Raw genomic sequence first — 14083 nt, forward strand, 5'->3', positions numbered from 1 at the left:
CTCATGGTGCTTGGGCAGGGGGGGTGTCCTGCATCCCCCCACCCCAAGCAGTATTTCAGGGGTATTTCGGGGAAGTGGGGAGGTCACGGCTCAGTGCCCCCAAAGCCCTTCCCTGAACAGAAATTGTAAACAGGGTCCTGCCCTCTATCTGTTGATGGTTATGGTACCAGTCGACCCCTTTTTTTGGTATCTTTAAACAGAAAATGTAGCGTGCTTAGACGGCCCAAAAAGAACGCGTTCAAGCTCTCGGAGCCTTTAGAGGAAAGCGCTACCATAAATGCTAATTATTGTCATCGTTGCTATCAACAAGTACACACCTGCTCTGGTGGGGTCCAAACCTGCTCCAAAGCAAAATGTCCCCCTAATTCACAGAATATTTTCTAAAGCATCAACTTCTTTTGCAGCGCTGCCTGATTCTCTAAGAACCTGATGAGTTCCTTTGAGAGGGGCAGAGAAAAAGGGAGAGAGAGAAGGAGGTAGTGGGGGCCCGTCCAGCTCAGCCGTACTCAATCTGAGTTGCTTTCCTCCCTACAAACCCTCTTACTTCAAAGCGAGGAACATAATGTACAATTTTTTAATGGCTCTAGACCAAGGCACTCAGGCTCTCTGTGCAGTGTGCCTTACCTCCGTGTAAACACCTAATCAAGATTGCCTGCGCTCCAACAATAGCAGCCAAATGCAATTCGAGAACCACGCGCCTTTGAAGTCCTCCCCGGGAAAGGCCGGTTTTCTAGTCCGGGATAATGACATGCCATGATTGCTGCCTTTGTTGTATCTTTTCAACAGAGAAGCAATTACGGGCCTCAATTTAACAGAATAGACATTACACAGCTTATGATGCTCAAAATGCAATTTCATTTGATCATTTTCTCAATTTGATTGGCATTAATAGAACAGTTCGCCCGGAAAAAAAAGAAGAAGAAGAAGAAGCAGGCCCGAAGTTGTGTCCTGTGTCCTTCTTTCAAAGAGATAATGCAGAAGTATGGTCTACCTGCCCAGCGCACTAGCAGCGCACGAGCGCCGCTAAAAAATCCCAAACAAACATATTTCTGCCAGAAAATCGGTCTTATCTCCCACTTGCTCCAGTGCGGGGACTTCTTAATATTTGCGCTGTGAGGGCTTATAGGCTCAGTCATTAATTAGTACTTGGATCGATGGGACTCTGCGGGAGCGTTAATTACATCAGCCATACATCCCTGAGGACTATGAGTTTGAATTTCACTCCGTATCCTGTTTCGTGGCCACCTCCCGCATGCCCAGTGGCAGCTGGGCATGGAGTTCGTGAAGATCAGGAAGGAAGGCAGGGCCAGGAGGCCAGGGACTGCCACATCACTCCACATGTACTTATGGCTACATTTTTCTGTCCTTAGCAGGATCTCGTCGAGCGTGTTCTATACGTTTGATAGAAATGGGAGGCACTGGGAGAGTGGAGGGCAGGAGAAATATCAGGTCTCAGCATTCCTAAGACCAGTTCTGGTTCTAAAGCTAGATAGCCAGGTAAAGGTGGTTCTAAAGCTAGATAGCCCTGTGCAAGCACTGGGTCATTACTGACCCATGTGGTGACATCACATCATGACACTTACCAGGCAGACTATGTTTACAGGGTGGTTTGCCATTGCCTTCCCCAGTTGTCTACACTGTACCCCCAGCAAGCTGGGTACTCATTTTACCGACCTCAGAAGGATGGAAGGCTGAGTCAACCTTGAGCCGGCTACCTGAAACCGACTTCCATCAGGATCGAACTCAGGTCGTGAGCAGAGCTTTTGACTGCAGTACTGCAGTTTACCAATCTGCGCCACGGGGCTCTTTAGCCAGGCCTGGGTGTAGTAAGTAATTTTTCCCCCTTTAATGGAGGATAACGGCTGTGCGTCAGAACCTTATTCACTTTCTTCGTTCCTCCTTCCCTTCCTCGAGTCTTTGTTTGCAAGAATATCACGAAAGTAGCTTGTTTGTTTCTAATTTCACCTTATGAATGTATCGGTCCAGTGTCCGAACTGCGGTATTGTGTGATTTTAATAAATGATTTACATGCGGCAACGCCGCACATGCTCAGTTTGTGAACTCTGGTTCAGGAACAGATTATTTGACAGGGTTTTAACTCCCTTTTTGAATGACTGGGTAGTTGCCAGGAAAGAGAGTGGAATCCTTTCCAGTGTCTTAACGTGGTCTACCTCCTCTGGAAGAGTACTTTACCAAGCTTCTTTAGTTGTCTGGACATAAGCAATTTAATACAAGTTTTGTTTGTTCGTTTTTTGCCATCAAATCACAGCTGACTTATGGCGACTCCATAGGATTTTCAAGGCAAAAGACATTCAGAGGTGGTTTGCCATTGCCTGCCGCTGGGTCACGACCCTGGTATTATTTGGAAGTCTCCCATGCAAATAGTTGCCGGGGCCAACCCTGCTTAGCTTCTGAGATCTGATGAGATTAGGCTATTCAGGTCAGGGCCAAGGTTCTAGCGGACCAAATAGATTGTCCCGAATACTACAAAGGATAAGAGCAGAAGTCTTCAAACTTAAGGAAGAAGAAGCACTCTGCCTGCCAACCTAGGGACAGTTCACACTGGCCTGGTTATCTTTTTGTGACTGCAGAATCAAATGGTTACCTGCATGTTACCAGTTAGGATTGCCAGAAATATTCATCTGTCCCCTTCTATCACTCTCTTCTACCAGCTGGTGAAGACTTTTTTGTTTCATTTGGCATTCCCTCACCTGTCCTATGTTTTGTTTCCCTTGTTTTGATTTTTACATATGTATGGGTCTTAATTGGTTTTCTGATGTGTTTTATAATATTTTGTTTTTAATTGTTAGCCTCCTTGGTTAGCAGAGGATAGGAGTTGCAATAATGGGTTTAAATTGCCGGGGGGAAGGTACCGGGCCGTCTGGATATTAGGGGAAAAAAATTTACAGTAAGAGTTGTTCAACAGTGGAATCAGCTACCTAGGGAGGTGGTGAGCTCCCCCTCACTGGCAGTCCTTAAGCAGAGGCTGGACGGACACTTGTCAGGGATGTTCTAGGCTGATCCTGCATTGACCAGGGGGTTGGACTAGATGGCCTGTATGGTCCCTTCCAACTCTATGATTCTATGGTGGTCCCATGGGGCAGAAAGGTGGGATATAAATGTAAATAAATAAATGTTCACATGGTATAAACACCACAGATGTAACCTACATGTTCCCTTAGACGCAGTGGCATCTGTTCGCATATTAAGCACAAGGATAGTCGAGCAGTGTACATGTATGTGTGAACTAGGCCTGTGGGTATGTTCCTACTTCTTTGCTCCTTAGGGTAAATGAGATAGGAGGCTACTCCTCGACTAACACTGTTGCAACAACACACTTCTATCTGACTACTCTTGTGTCTCTAACCTTGGCATAATCAGCGAAGAAGAAGAAGAAGAAGAAGAAGAAGAGTTGTTTTTTATATAACGACTTTCTTAAGGCAGACTTAAGGGAGACTCAAACCGGTTTACAATCACCTTCCCTTCCCCTCCCCACAACAGACACCCTGTGAGGTAGGCGGGGCTGAGAGAGTGTGACTAGCCCAAGGTCACCCAGCTGGCTTCGTGTGTAGGAGTGGGGAAACAAATCCAGTTCACCAGATTAGTGTCCACCGCTCATGTGGAGGAGTGGGGAATCAAACCCGTTTCTCTAGATCAGAGTCCACCACTCCAAACCACCGCTCTTAACCACTACAGCATGCTGGCTCAGACTAAAACTGGGGGGGGGGATCCAGGTGCAAATCCCCCCACTCTGCCAGAAAGCTCACCAGGTAGCCTAGGGCCAGCCAGTTACACCCTTCTAAGTCCATTGAAGTAAATGGGATTAAAGGGTATAAATCTGTTTAGGATTACACTGTAGCCTACCCCACAGTCTCAATGTGAGGATAACACAGGGAAAGGGGACCATGTACCCTCTTTTAAAAAAAATAATAATAATAAAGCTTGTTTTAGAAACAGTTGTTCCTTTTGAATGTTGTACTTACGATTACGTCAGAGCCTCTCGAGAAGATCATTTTGAGTTTCCAGCTGCTAAACCCTCCTCAGGAGACAGAACAAGATGGAACGTTACACTGTGACTGTAAGATGAGGCCGTTTTCCTCCTGAAAAGTGATTTTTGCTATTTTTTCCCCCCACACTGTCACTCAGTTCCTCTAAGTGAGGAGGCGTCGGCCGGCTCGCCGCTTGTCTCCGGTTCGCAGCGAGACTACAGGACCGTTACATACGAGTCGCGCTACGTGCAAACATTAATCACTACAGAAAAGGTCTGGCTAACAAGTTATCATCTTGGCACCAGGAGTCGAGGTCCCCCAGTGCTAAAGCTTTCACTAAAACATTTCTGCTCTATGTGCGACTTAATACCTACCATTAAGCAGTTACTCTGAGTGCATACACTCGGTCTCGAATGGAAGTGTTGCTAACAAAGGAGCCCTGGTGAGACGGGCGGATGAAATGGAGGAGCCCGCGGCCGACAAAGATTAAATGGATTGAGAATGGCTTTGTGCGTTACCTCTGGGGAGCCCGCGTCTCACCCCATGAGGAGCGGCACCTGAACCCGTAACTGGAAGCCAGCAGAGCTCGAACTTAACAAAACAAAACAAAAGGCCCCGTTTCGAGCGCGGCGCTGCTCCGGAGTGGCTCTTAGGCCCAGTTCACGCACCCACCCTGCCGGCAGGGCGTTTTTATCCCATGGCATTAGGGTGGGGTGTACAGCCCTCCCCTTTACTGTGCATATACACACGGACACACGAGGCTGTCTTCTACTGAATCAGACCCCTGGCCCATCAAGTTCAGTGTTGTCTAGTTCATGGGTCCCTAATAGGGTTGCCAACCTCCAGGTGGTGGCTGGAGATGTCCCCCGCTATTACAACTGATCTCCAGGTGGTAGAGATCAGTACCTCTGGAGAAAATGGCCGCTTTGGCCATTGGACTCTATGGCATTGAAGTCCCCTCCCTCTCCAAACCCTGCCCTCCTCAGGCTCCGCCCCCCAAATCTCCTAGTAACTTAGGGTTGCCAGGTCCCTCTTTACTTCTGGCGGGAGGTTTTTGGGGGCAGAGCCTGAAGAGGGTGGGGTTTGGGGAGGGGAGGGACTTCAATGCCATAGAGTCCAATGGCCAAAGCAGCCATTTTCTCCAGGCGAACTGATCTCTATCAGCAGATCAGTTGTAATAGCAGGAGATCTCCAGCTACAACCTGGAGGTTAGCAATCCCAAGACAGCACATAGGCTCCAAAATGTTTCAGTATATCTCAACTTTTTTAATTAATTCATAAACCATATATTTGAATATTGATATAATCTATTCTTGTCTATAAATACAAATTATTCAGGTGTATAGTCACCATATACATAACAGGAAGCACAGGTCCTGTTGAATACAACATAGGCAACATTAATGAATCAGTCACAATTTATATAAGAAGAGAGTCCAGAAAGAGTTCGTGCCCTCTAGATCCTGGCTGCGTTTCGTAGAAGCCTTCTTCAGATCATTAATAATGTTGCTTGATGGTCCAAAAATTGTAGTAGAAATATGTCCCGGTAATGATTATCTTGATATTTATGGCAAATTGCCAAAGTAACCACATGCTACAAAAACAGAAATAGACTATTATTGTACGTTCTAATTATATGGCAATTTAAACATAAAGTATACAATGCATCAATATATACATACTGTTTCTCCACAGTTCAACCATTCCTTTCGACCTCAGAGGGTTCCAAAATGTAATTCAATCAGTGGGTATAAAATCCAATTACCACGAGGTTTAAATAGTCACATTGGTGGTGAAAAATCCTATAACTTTTTTTTAAAGTTATAGGATCGTATTTGATTGAAAAAGAACATAAATGTATGCAATTAAAGAAAACATGAAAGGTCAAACTCTGTGTTCAGGCCTCCCAGGGCCAAAGTTTTAAATAGAAAAATGAATCTCATCTCGTACTGTAATAATATCTTTTGTATATTACGATGCTCATCTGGAGCCGGTTTGTATTGCCACAGTACAAAAAAGGAGCGATCTTTCTCTGTGTGGCGTGTATTTACAAAATGCTCCACTAGAGGCACTTCTTTTATTTTAGCCCGAATGCGCGAGCAATGTTTTCCTATCCTTAATTTAACTGCACGTACCGTGGATCCTATATATAAAAGCCCACAATTGCAAACAATGCAATATACCACCTGGTGGGAAGCACAATTCATGAAGGAACATAGGGTAAATTTGAAATCAGTCGTGGATGCACTTACTTCCTTAATGTGTGTGTGTGTGTTAAGTGCCGTCAAGTCGCTTCCAACTCATGGCGACCCTAACAGGTAAACTAAATGGACACATGGTACAATGCCCACATTTAAAATGGCCGCTAGTACTATTGCCCTGATGTTGGGGTAGCAAATCAGATCTCACCAGGTGATCCCTGAGCGCATGGGTCTTCCTAAGACCAAATATGGGCGGAAGAGAGCAGCCTGGGATATGTTGTATTATGTGCCAGTGTCTAGCAATGATTTTTTTAATATCCTGAGAGAATTTGTTATGTTGTAGGGATGCAAATAATCTGTTATAATTCCTACGGGATCGAGTTGTTCCTTGTAATAAATGCTCCCGTCCCTTATTTTTAGCCCGAACCAGCGCCTCTTGGAGGATATGTTCAGGATAACCCCTATCCTTAAGGGTAAATTGCAATTGAGCCGCCACGAAGAGAAAGTCCTCCTCATGAGTAGCATTCCTTTTTATTCTAAGCATCTGGCTAAATGGAAGGTTTTTCTTTAAATGAAAGGGGTGGAAGGAGGTGAAATGAAGTCCCTTTCCACAATCTGTAGGTTTTTTATAAGGTTTAATTATTATAGTCTCCCGATCTGAACGAACAACCTGAACATCCAAAAAAGGTATTGATTTTTTGTCACATGTCCCAGTAAATGTTAAATGAGGATTCTGGCCATTCACCCAATCTTTAAAGGTGGCAAAATGTTCCTCTGAGTCAAAAATGAAACACAAATCATCCAAAAAACGATGGTAAAATAATATGTGAGAAAAAGAAGAATATTTATACAAAAAGGATGATTCAAAATTAATCATGAAAATATTAGCTATAGAGGGGGCACATGCCGCCCCCATTGCAACTCCTTTTACCTGCCAGAAAAAATAATCCTTGTACCGAAAAAAAATGTTTTCCAAAATGATGTCCAATAAGCTCAATAAGAAGTGTGTCGGAGGTGAAAGGTCCAATCGTGTAGATAATAAATTTTCTATGATAAGGCATACCTCCTCCAAAGGGATGTTAGTATAGAGGGAGGTTACATCCAGAGTGGCAAAAACCGCATCGGGGTGTAGGTTAGTATGTTCTATCTGGCCCCTCTCACTTTCTAAAACACTTGGCGGGCACCAGGAAGGGTGTTGGTGGGCATCATGGCGCCCACAGGCATCACGTTTGGGGACCCCTAGTCTAGTCAGACTGGCAGCAGCTCTCCAGGGTCTCAGGCAGGGGTCTTTCACATCACCTTCTGACGGGTCTCTTTAACTGGAGATGCTGGCGATTGAACCTGGGAGCGTCTGCATGCCAAGCAGATGCTCTACCACTGAGCCACAGCCCCTCCCCGTAATATGGGGCTTGGATGACTGTATGCACCAGGGCCTAATTATGCAAACCTTCCCTTTAAAAAAGGGAGGGCAGGGGAGATTGTAAACAGAACCCTTAAAGGGTCAGGTCTTTGGGTGGAGGATCGACATCACGTGTTGCTTTATATGATTGGCAGTAAGGAGGGGCATTAGCCCTGAGTTGAATAGCCCCAGGCTAGCCTGATCTTGTCAAATCTCAGAAGCTAAGAAGGGTCAGCCCTGGTTAGTATTGGGATGGGCAAGCTCCAAGTAATCCAGGGTCGTGGTGCAGAGGCAGGCAATAGCAAACCATCTCCAAACATCTCTTTCCTTGAAAACCCTACAGGGTTGCCATAAGTCAGCTGTGACTTGACAGCACACACAAAAAAGGAGGGGCATTGCCCATTCCTTCACCCCACAAAAGGATCTGCCAGCCAAGGAAGTGTCTGAAGATGGGGACGACTTATGTAGCTCCATCACTGTGTATGGTATTGTATGGAGAGCAAAAAGAAGGGTCCTTGATCTGAGGATAGTTTGAGAGGGTAGCCATCTTGTTCTGCAGTAGAAGAGCTAGATTCAAGTCCCGGAGCACTTTAGAGACCAACAAGATTTTTGGGGTATGAGCTTCCGAAAGTCAACACTCCTTTCATCTGACAAAGGATGCTTTGAACCTCGAAAGACCCTGAAAATCTTGCTGGTCTCTAAGGTGCTCCTGGACTCGAATCTAACTGACCTAAGGATGTAAGGCTACTGTGGTATGACTGGAGATAAATAGACACATCATTTTTCTCTAGAGCCAGCATGGTGTAGTGGTTAAGAGCAGTGGTTGGGAGCGGTGGACTCTGATCTGGAGAACCGGGTTTGATTCCCCACTCCTCCACATGAACGGTGGAGGCTAATCTGTTGAACTGGGTTTGTTTCTCCACTCCTACACATGAAGCCAGCTTGGTGACCTTGGCTCGTCACACTCTCTCAGCCCCACGTACCTCACAGGGTGTCTGTTGTGGGGAGGGGAAGGGAAGGTGATAGTATGCCGGTTTGATTCTTCCTTAAGTGGTAGAGAAAGTCGGCATATAAAAACCAACTCTTCTTCTGGTGGTAGTTTTTTCAGTAGGAGATGAATTGCTGCCTGTTTTAATGACCTGGGGAACAATCCCTGAATCAGTGATTGATTTATGAACTATTTCAGAGCTTCATTGCTGTGGTCCTTGGTTTAGCATCCAAGAAGGGCATGGATCCAGTGTATGAATGGTGCTCTTCAGAAATCCGAAGATCCAGTCTTTTTTTTTTAACCCCAATTTTCTAGCATAAGAGCTGGTTCTTTTTAAGTTCTCTCTCCACTTTAGCAGCACAGGAACAAATACTGGAGGGAAAACATCATTTCAGTTTTGCACAGTAACAGCTGACTGTTAATTCTTTGCGTCAGCTGAAGGTGAACTAGCTATGTTCCTCTCTTTGGTGAATTCTTTTGCATCTTAAACGCTTTGAGTGGGGAGAAGAATAATTAACTAAGTGGCTTCATGGCGCACAAACGCAGCAAGACCATTAGTGGATGAAAGGTTCTCCGTTGATTCACCGTGATGGTTTGAACTGCTTTACAGATCAATTAATTGGTAGATTGTTTAACTGAATTCATTTAATCAATGAAATTAAAAATCACAGTGTGTGCAAGGCAGGCTATATTTTGGAGATCTGTAATGAAAGCCATTTTTTAAAAAAAATTAAATAACTTATATATTTTGGCTGGATGTTCGTCCAGGATCAGGAGAGGGACTAAAAAGGAAGGGAAATGGGGATTGAACTAGGTGCCTAAGAACACCTTCCTGGGAGTAAGCCCTACTTGAATACACTTGAGTAAGATTCTGAGTAGACCTGCTTAGGATTTCTCTGTAACAGTGCAATTGTTGGCTGGGCTACAACCTTCGAAGCACAAGGAGTTCAGCTGATTTAGAAGGTCGTAACTCTGTTTAAGGGTGCCCTATAAAGCTGTTGTGTGGGGAAGATACTCAGTGCAATTTGCACCGCGCAGAATCACTGCAGTCTGAGCCTACTAAAACCCAGTGGGCTTATACTGGAGCAAATTTGCAGAGAATTGCATTTTCCCTTGGTCTTACCTCAAATTAGGGTTGCCAACTCTGGGTTGGGAAATACCTAGCGATTTGGGGGGGTGAGGTCTAGGGAGGGCCAGGTTTGGGGCAGGACTTCATCAGGGTTTAAAAGGTCATGCAGTCCACCCTCTGTTTTCTGCAGGGAAACTTATCTATGTCATCTGGAGATCAATTGTTATTCCAGGGATCTCCAGGCCCCAACTGGAGGTTGGCAACCCTACCCCAAATGACTGTACCCTGTTCACTGAGGGTGCTTTCACACACTGAATAATGCACTTTCAATCCACTTTCAATGCACTTTAATGATCGTTTGCAAGTGGATTTTGCCGTTCCACACAGTAAAATCCACTTGCAAAGTGCATTGAAAGTGGATTGAAAGTGCATTATTCGGCATGTGTGAAAGTGGCCATACCCTGGTAAAAACGGAGAGTTCTAAGAATATTACAGTGTTTGTTGCTAGGGAGACAGAAATCCCAGGAGCCTAGCAGTGTAGCTGTTTTGTGACGGCTCTTAGAGCTTTGAAATAATGCTTCTCTATGTGCAGGGCTAGCAATGAAAAAGGTGGTGCTTCTCGTTGTGTTCAAATGATCAGCGGTCCCAGGACTTTAAAAAATGTCTCTCCTGCCCAGTTCTTAGCCTCCTGCCTCTGTAATGCTGTGTCCTTGCCATGGATCCTTGTTGACTGGTGCTGTGCAAAAGAGGCCTAAAAATAAACCTATCCTTGGAAGAGACGAAGGTTATTAACCTCAGGGTGGGCAGCTGGAGTTCTCCCAGGACTACAACTGATCTCCAGAGATCAGTTCCCCTTAGGGTTGCCAGGTCCCTCTTTGCCACAGGTGGGAGGTTTTTTGGGGGGAGCCTAAGGGGGGTGGATTTTGGGGAGGGGAGGGACTTCAATGCCATAGAGTCCAATTGCCAAAGTGGCCATATTCTCCAGGGGAACTGATCTCTGTCGGCTGGAGATCAGTTGTAATAGCAGGAGATCTCCAGCTAGTACCTGGAAGTTGGCAACCCTAGTTCCCCTGGAGGAAATGAAAGTTTCTTTGGAGGGCAGACTCTATGGCATCCCATCCCCACTGAGTAAGGTTGCCAACCTCCAGGTACGAGCTGGAGATCTGCTATTACAACTGATCTCCAGCCGATAAAGATCAGTTCACCTGGAGAAAATGGCCACTTTGGCAATTGGCCTCTATGGCATTGAAGTCCCTCCCCTCCCCAAACCCTGCCCTCCTCAGGCTCCACCCCAAAAATCTCCAGGTATTTCCCAACCCGGAGCTGGCAACCCTACCACTGAGATCCCACCTGTCTCTAAACTCCACCCTCCCCAGGCACAGCCTCTAAATCTCCAGGAAGTTCCCAAGCTGGAGTTGGAAGCCCTAAAAGAGATGCAGGCATACGGTGGGGATGGGGTTGCCATGCTTTGCTGGGCAACTGGTGGAAGGGTTGGGGATGGAGACATGGGGGGACAGGATGTCGGCTATGCCACTATACCACTTCTGGGGAAAACTTGGAAGTGACATAAGGTAGCTCTAGGAATTGCCAGAAACTCTATGGTAAACCATAAAGTGTCCAGCAATGTCTAGAGCTACCCTTCAACATTTTTCTTGGTAGCAGCACAGATGACATTGCCAGGTTATTGTTTTTTAATGTCTCCCACCGCTTCTCCAAGAGAGAGGCCTAGCAGCACTAGGTGAGGGGCTCAGAAAGACAGACTTCAGGAACGATAGCATCTCCTTTGGCCCCTACTCCTATTTGCCCAGCTCTGAATAGGGGACGTAACCTATTACGATGAGGACATGAAAAGCTGAACATAGTATATAATCCATGCATTGTACAGTTGTGTAAGCCGTGGAATCAGATTCCCTTCACTATGTCATCCAAGGAGCTAGTATTTTTCTTCCAAGGAGCTCAGGATGACCTTCCCAGGTTCCCCATTTTATCTTCACCATCATCCTGCAAGAGAGAGTGACTGGCCCAGGGGCACCCAGCAGCCTTCATGGAATGACAGGAGACCTGAACCCAAGTCCCCCAGTTCCAAGGCTTACATTATGAGAGCCAGCGTGGTGTAGTGGTTAAGAACTGTGGTTTGGAGCAGTGGACTCTGATCTGGAGAACCGGGTTGGATTCCCCACTCCTCCACATGAGTAGCGGATGCTAATCTGGTGAACTGGGTTGGTTTCCCCACTCCTATGCATGAAGCCAGCTGGGTGACCTTGGGCTAGTCACAGCTCTCTTAGAGCTCTCTCAGCCCCACCTACCTCACAGGGTGTTTGTTGTGGGGAGTGGAAGGGAAGGTGATTGTAAGCCGGTTTGATTCTTCCTTAAGTGGTAAAGAAAGTCAGCATATAAAAACCAACTCTTCTTCACACCACACCACACCACAATAGCTGAAGTACTTCAGTCTAGGATTTGCCTCCACTGGATGCATTTGTCAATGCAAATGTTAATCCACCTTGGCATTTGTATTCTTTCACATCAATGTCTTCTGAGCTATATTTTTGTTATTCTGATAGTTTAAGGGATGTTTTAGTGTAATACTGTCCTGCATGGCTACACTGCTTCCTAATTTACTTTAAGATAAAGTGCTATATGACTGATTTCTGCAAGAAGTTGCAAAATGAAAGCGTGCTTCTGGAACTGAGCTGAGGCTGCAAGCATTGGGTTGAAGGTAAGGACATGAACAGACCTTGGACTCTAAAAAAAAGATGACCCACTATACCACAGGCTTAATTTGTTCTGTACAAATAAAATCCAATTTGATTTTTTTTTCGTGAAGCAATCGTTTTTCCGCTTGTGAAATGTCCAAACAAAAAAGAGTCAATAATCTCACAAACATTCTAGTTCAGAATCTGTATTATGCCATTAAATGCAAAAATGTGGTTCATTTATTACCAGTCATTTGCCCAACTCTGGACATGGGCACAGTAGTTTTAAGTGGGACTCATATTTGGTAACGCAAGGTGGATCTCTGGGTCATATCAAGAAAGGTCATGATCAAAATAAGCATTCTTGACAAGCTACAAACGCAAACTATTTGTAAGGAAAAGTCACTTCTGAGTCCCCCTTTTTTTCTCATTGCACAATCACAGAAAATTGTGCTTCCCAAAATGATCATGATGTCGAATTTTCAGCAACTAGTAATAAAACTAGGCAAAAAGTATCTCCGAGCCATTGCTGCTGTCTGGAGGTCTAACTAAAATAAGTTCTTGAGTGTAAAATCAAGAAGGGAGATTTGACTCTCCAAAGCTTACATCTTGAAAACCTTGTTAGTATTTAAGGTGCTCCTGGACTTGCTCTTCTCTCACTCTTCTGCTGCAGACCAACACGGCTACCCGCCTAAAACTATCAGGATACGTTGGCATCCACACACCACTTTGAATCAAGGGCAACAGTCCCCAGTCACTGGTGGAGTCAATGGGTGAAAACGCATGGTCGCTTTATCCTCCTTTAATCCCTGTTTTAGCCAGGAACGAACGCACATTAGGCGAAACGCATGTGTTCGATCCTGGCTGAATCCTGGCTGAAACAAGGATTAAAGGAGGATAAAGCGTCCATGCGTTTTCGCTCTTTGAGTCACAACTTCGGTGATACATTCTCTCATTCTTATTTTGAGCCATCTATCAAACGGTCCACGTCTTAACTCACCAAATTATCCGCAGTTCCACATGAAACCTCGCCAGTGCATTCTTGTGTACGTGTGCACGTTCGTTCCGTTTCCCTTTTCCCTTTCCTTTGACCCTTAGAAGCTCCTGGCTCCATTGATCTTGAGCAGCGTTATTTTAAATCTAATGTTTGAGAGATATAAGGACTGAAATAAATCTTGCCACTGACAATGTAGCCTTGGGATCCCTGTCACTTAATAAAAAAGACATTATGTCAGACACAGAGGCATTAGATTTATATATTAAAAGGGGAGAGATATAATGTGACCTAAGTTCCTCATAAAAGCGGCATTCCAAGAGGGCATGAGCTAATGAATCAATAGAGCCAGAAGAGCAAGGACAGGTCCTTTCTGGGTATGGTATGTTCAAAATTCTGCCTTGCATAACCATAGAGGGGATAGCATTCAGCCTAGCTATTTTTCCTTTTTCCATCACTCACCCCCGAAGACTTTCCTGTTTGATTCCCATCTCCGATATTCTGAGGGGCTATGACTTTGCTGAAATCCATGCAATGGCTGCCAAGGTTATTGAACTTAGACCTGTCTCCCTTGTCCAGATCCATCATTTTAGCCGCTACTCTGTTCTTATTCTCACATACCACATTTTCCATTATTGGTACATAAACTAAGAAGCCCTCATGGATCAGGCCAGTGGCCTATCTAGTCCAGCATCCTGTCTCACACAGTGGTCAACCAGTTCCTCTGGAGGTCCAACAACAAGACACAGA

At 45.2% G+C, this 14083-nt stretch overlaps 1 protein-coding gene across 1 annotated transcript in view; it reads left to right on the top strand.

The window, feature by feature from the left end:
- Positions 1-14083, top strand: part of JHY (junctional cadherin complex regulator) — a 35308-nt gene that overhangs the window by 13520 nt on the left and 7705 nt on the right. The gene's annotated exons all lie outside the window — the stretch shown is intronic.

Source organism: Euleptes europaea, chromosome 14 (assembly GCF_029931775.1).
Source record: "Euleptes europaea isolate rEulEur1 chromosome 14, rEulEur1.hap1, whole genome shotgun sequence".
Lineage (NCBI taxonomy): Eukaryota > Metazoa > Chordata > Lepidosauria > Squamata > Sphaerodactylidae > Euleptes > Euleptes europaea.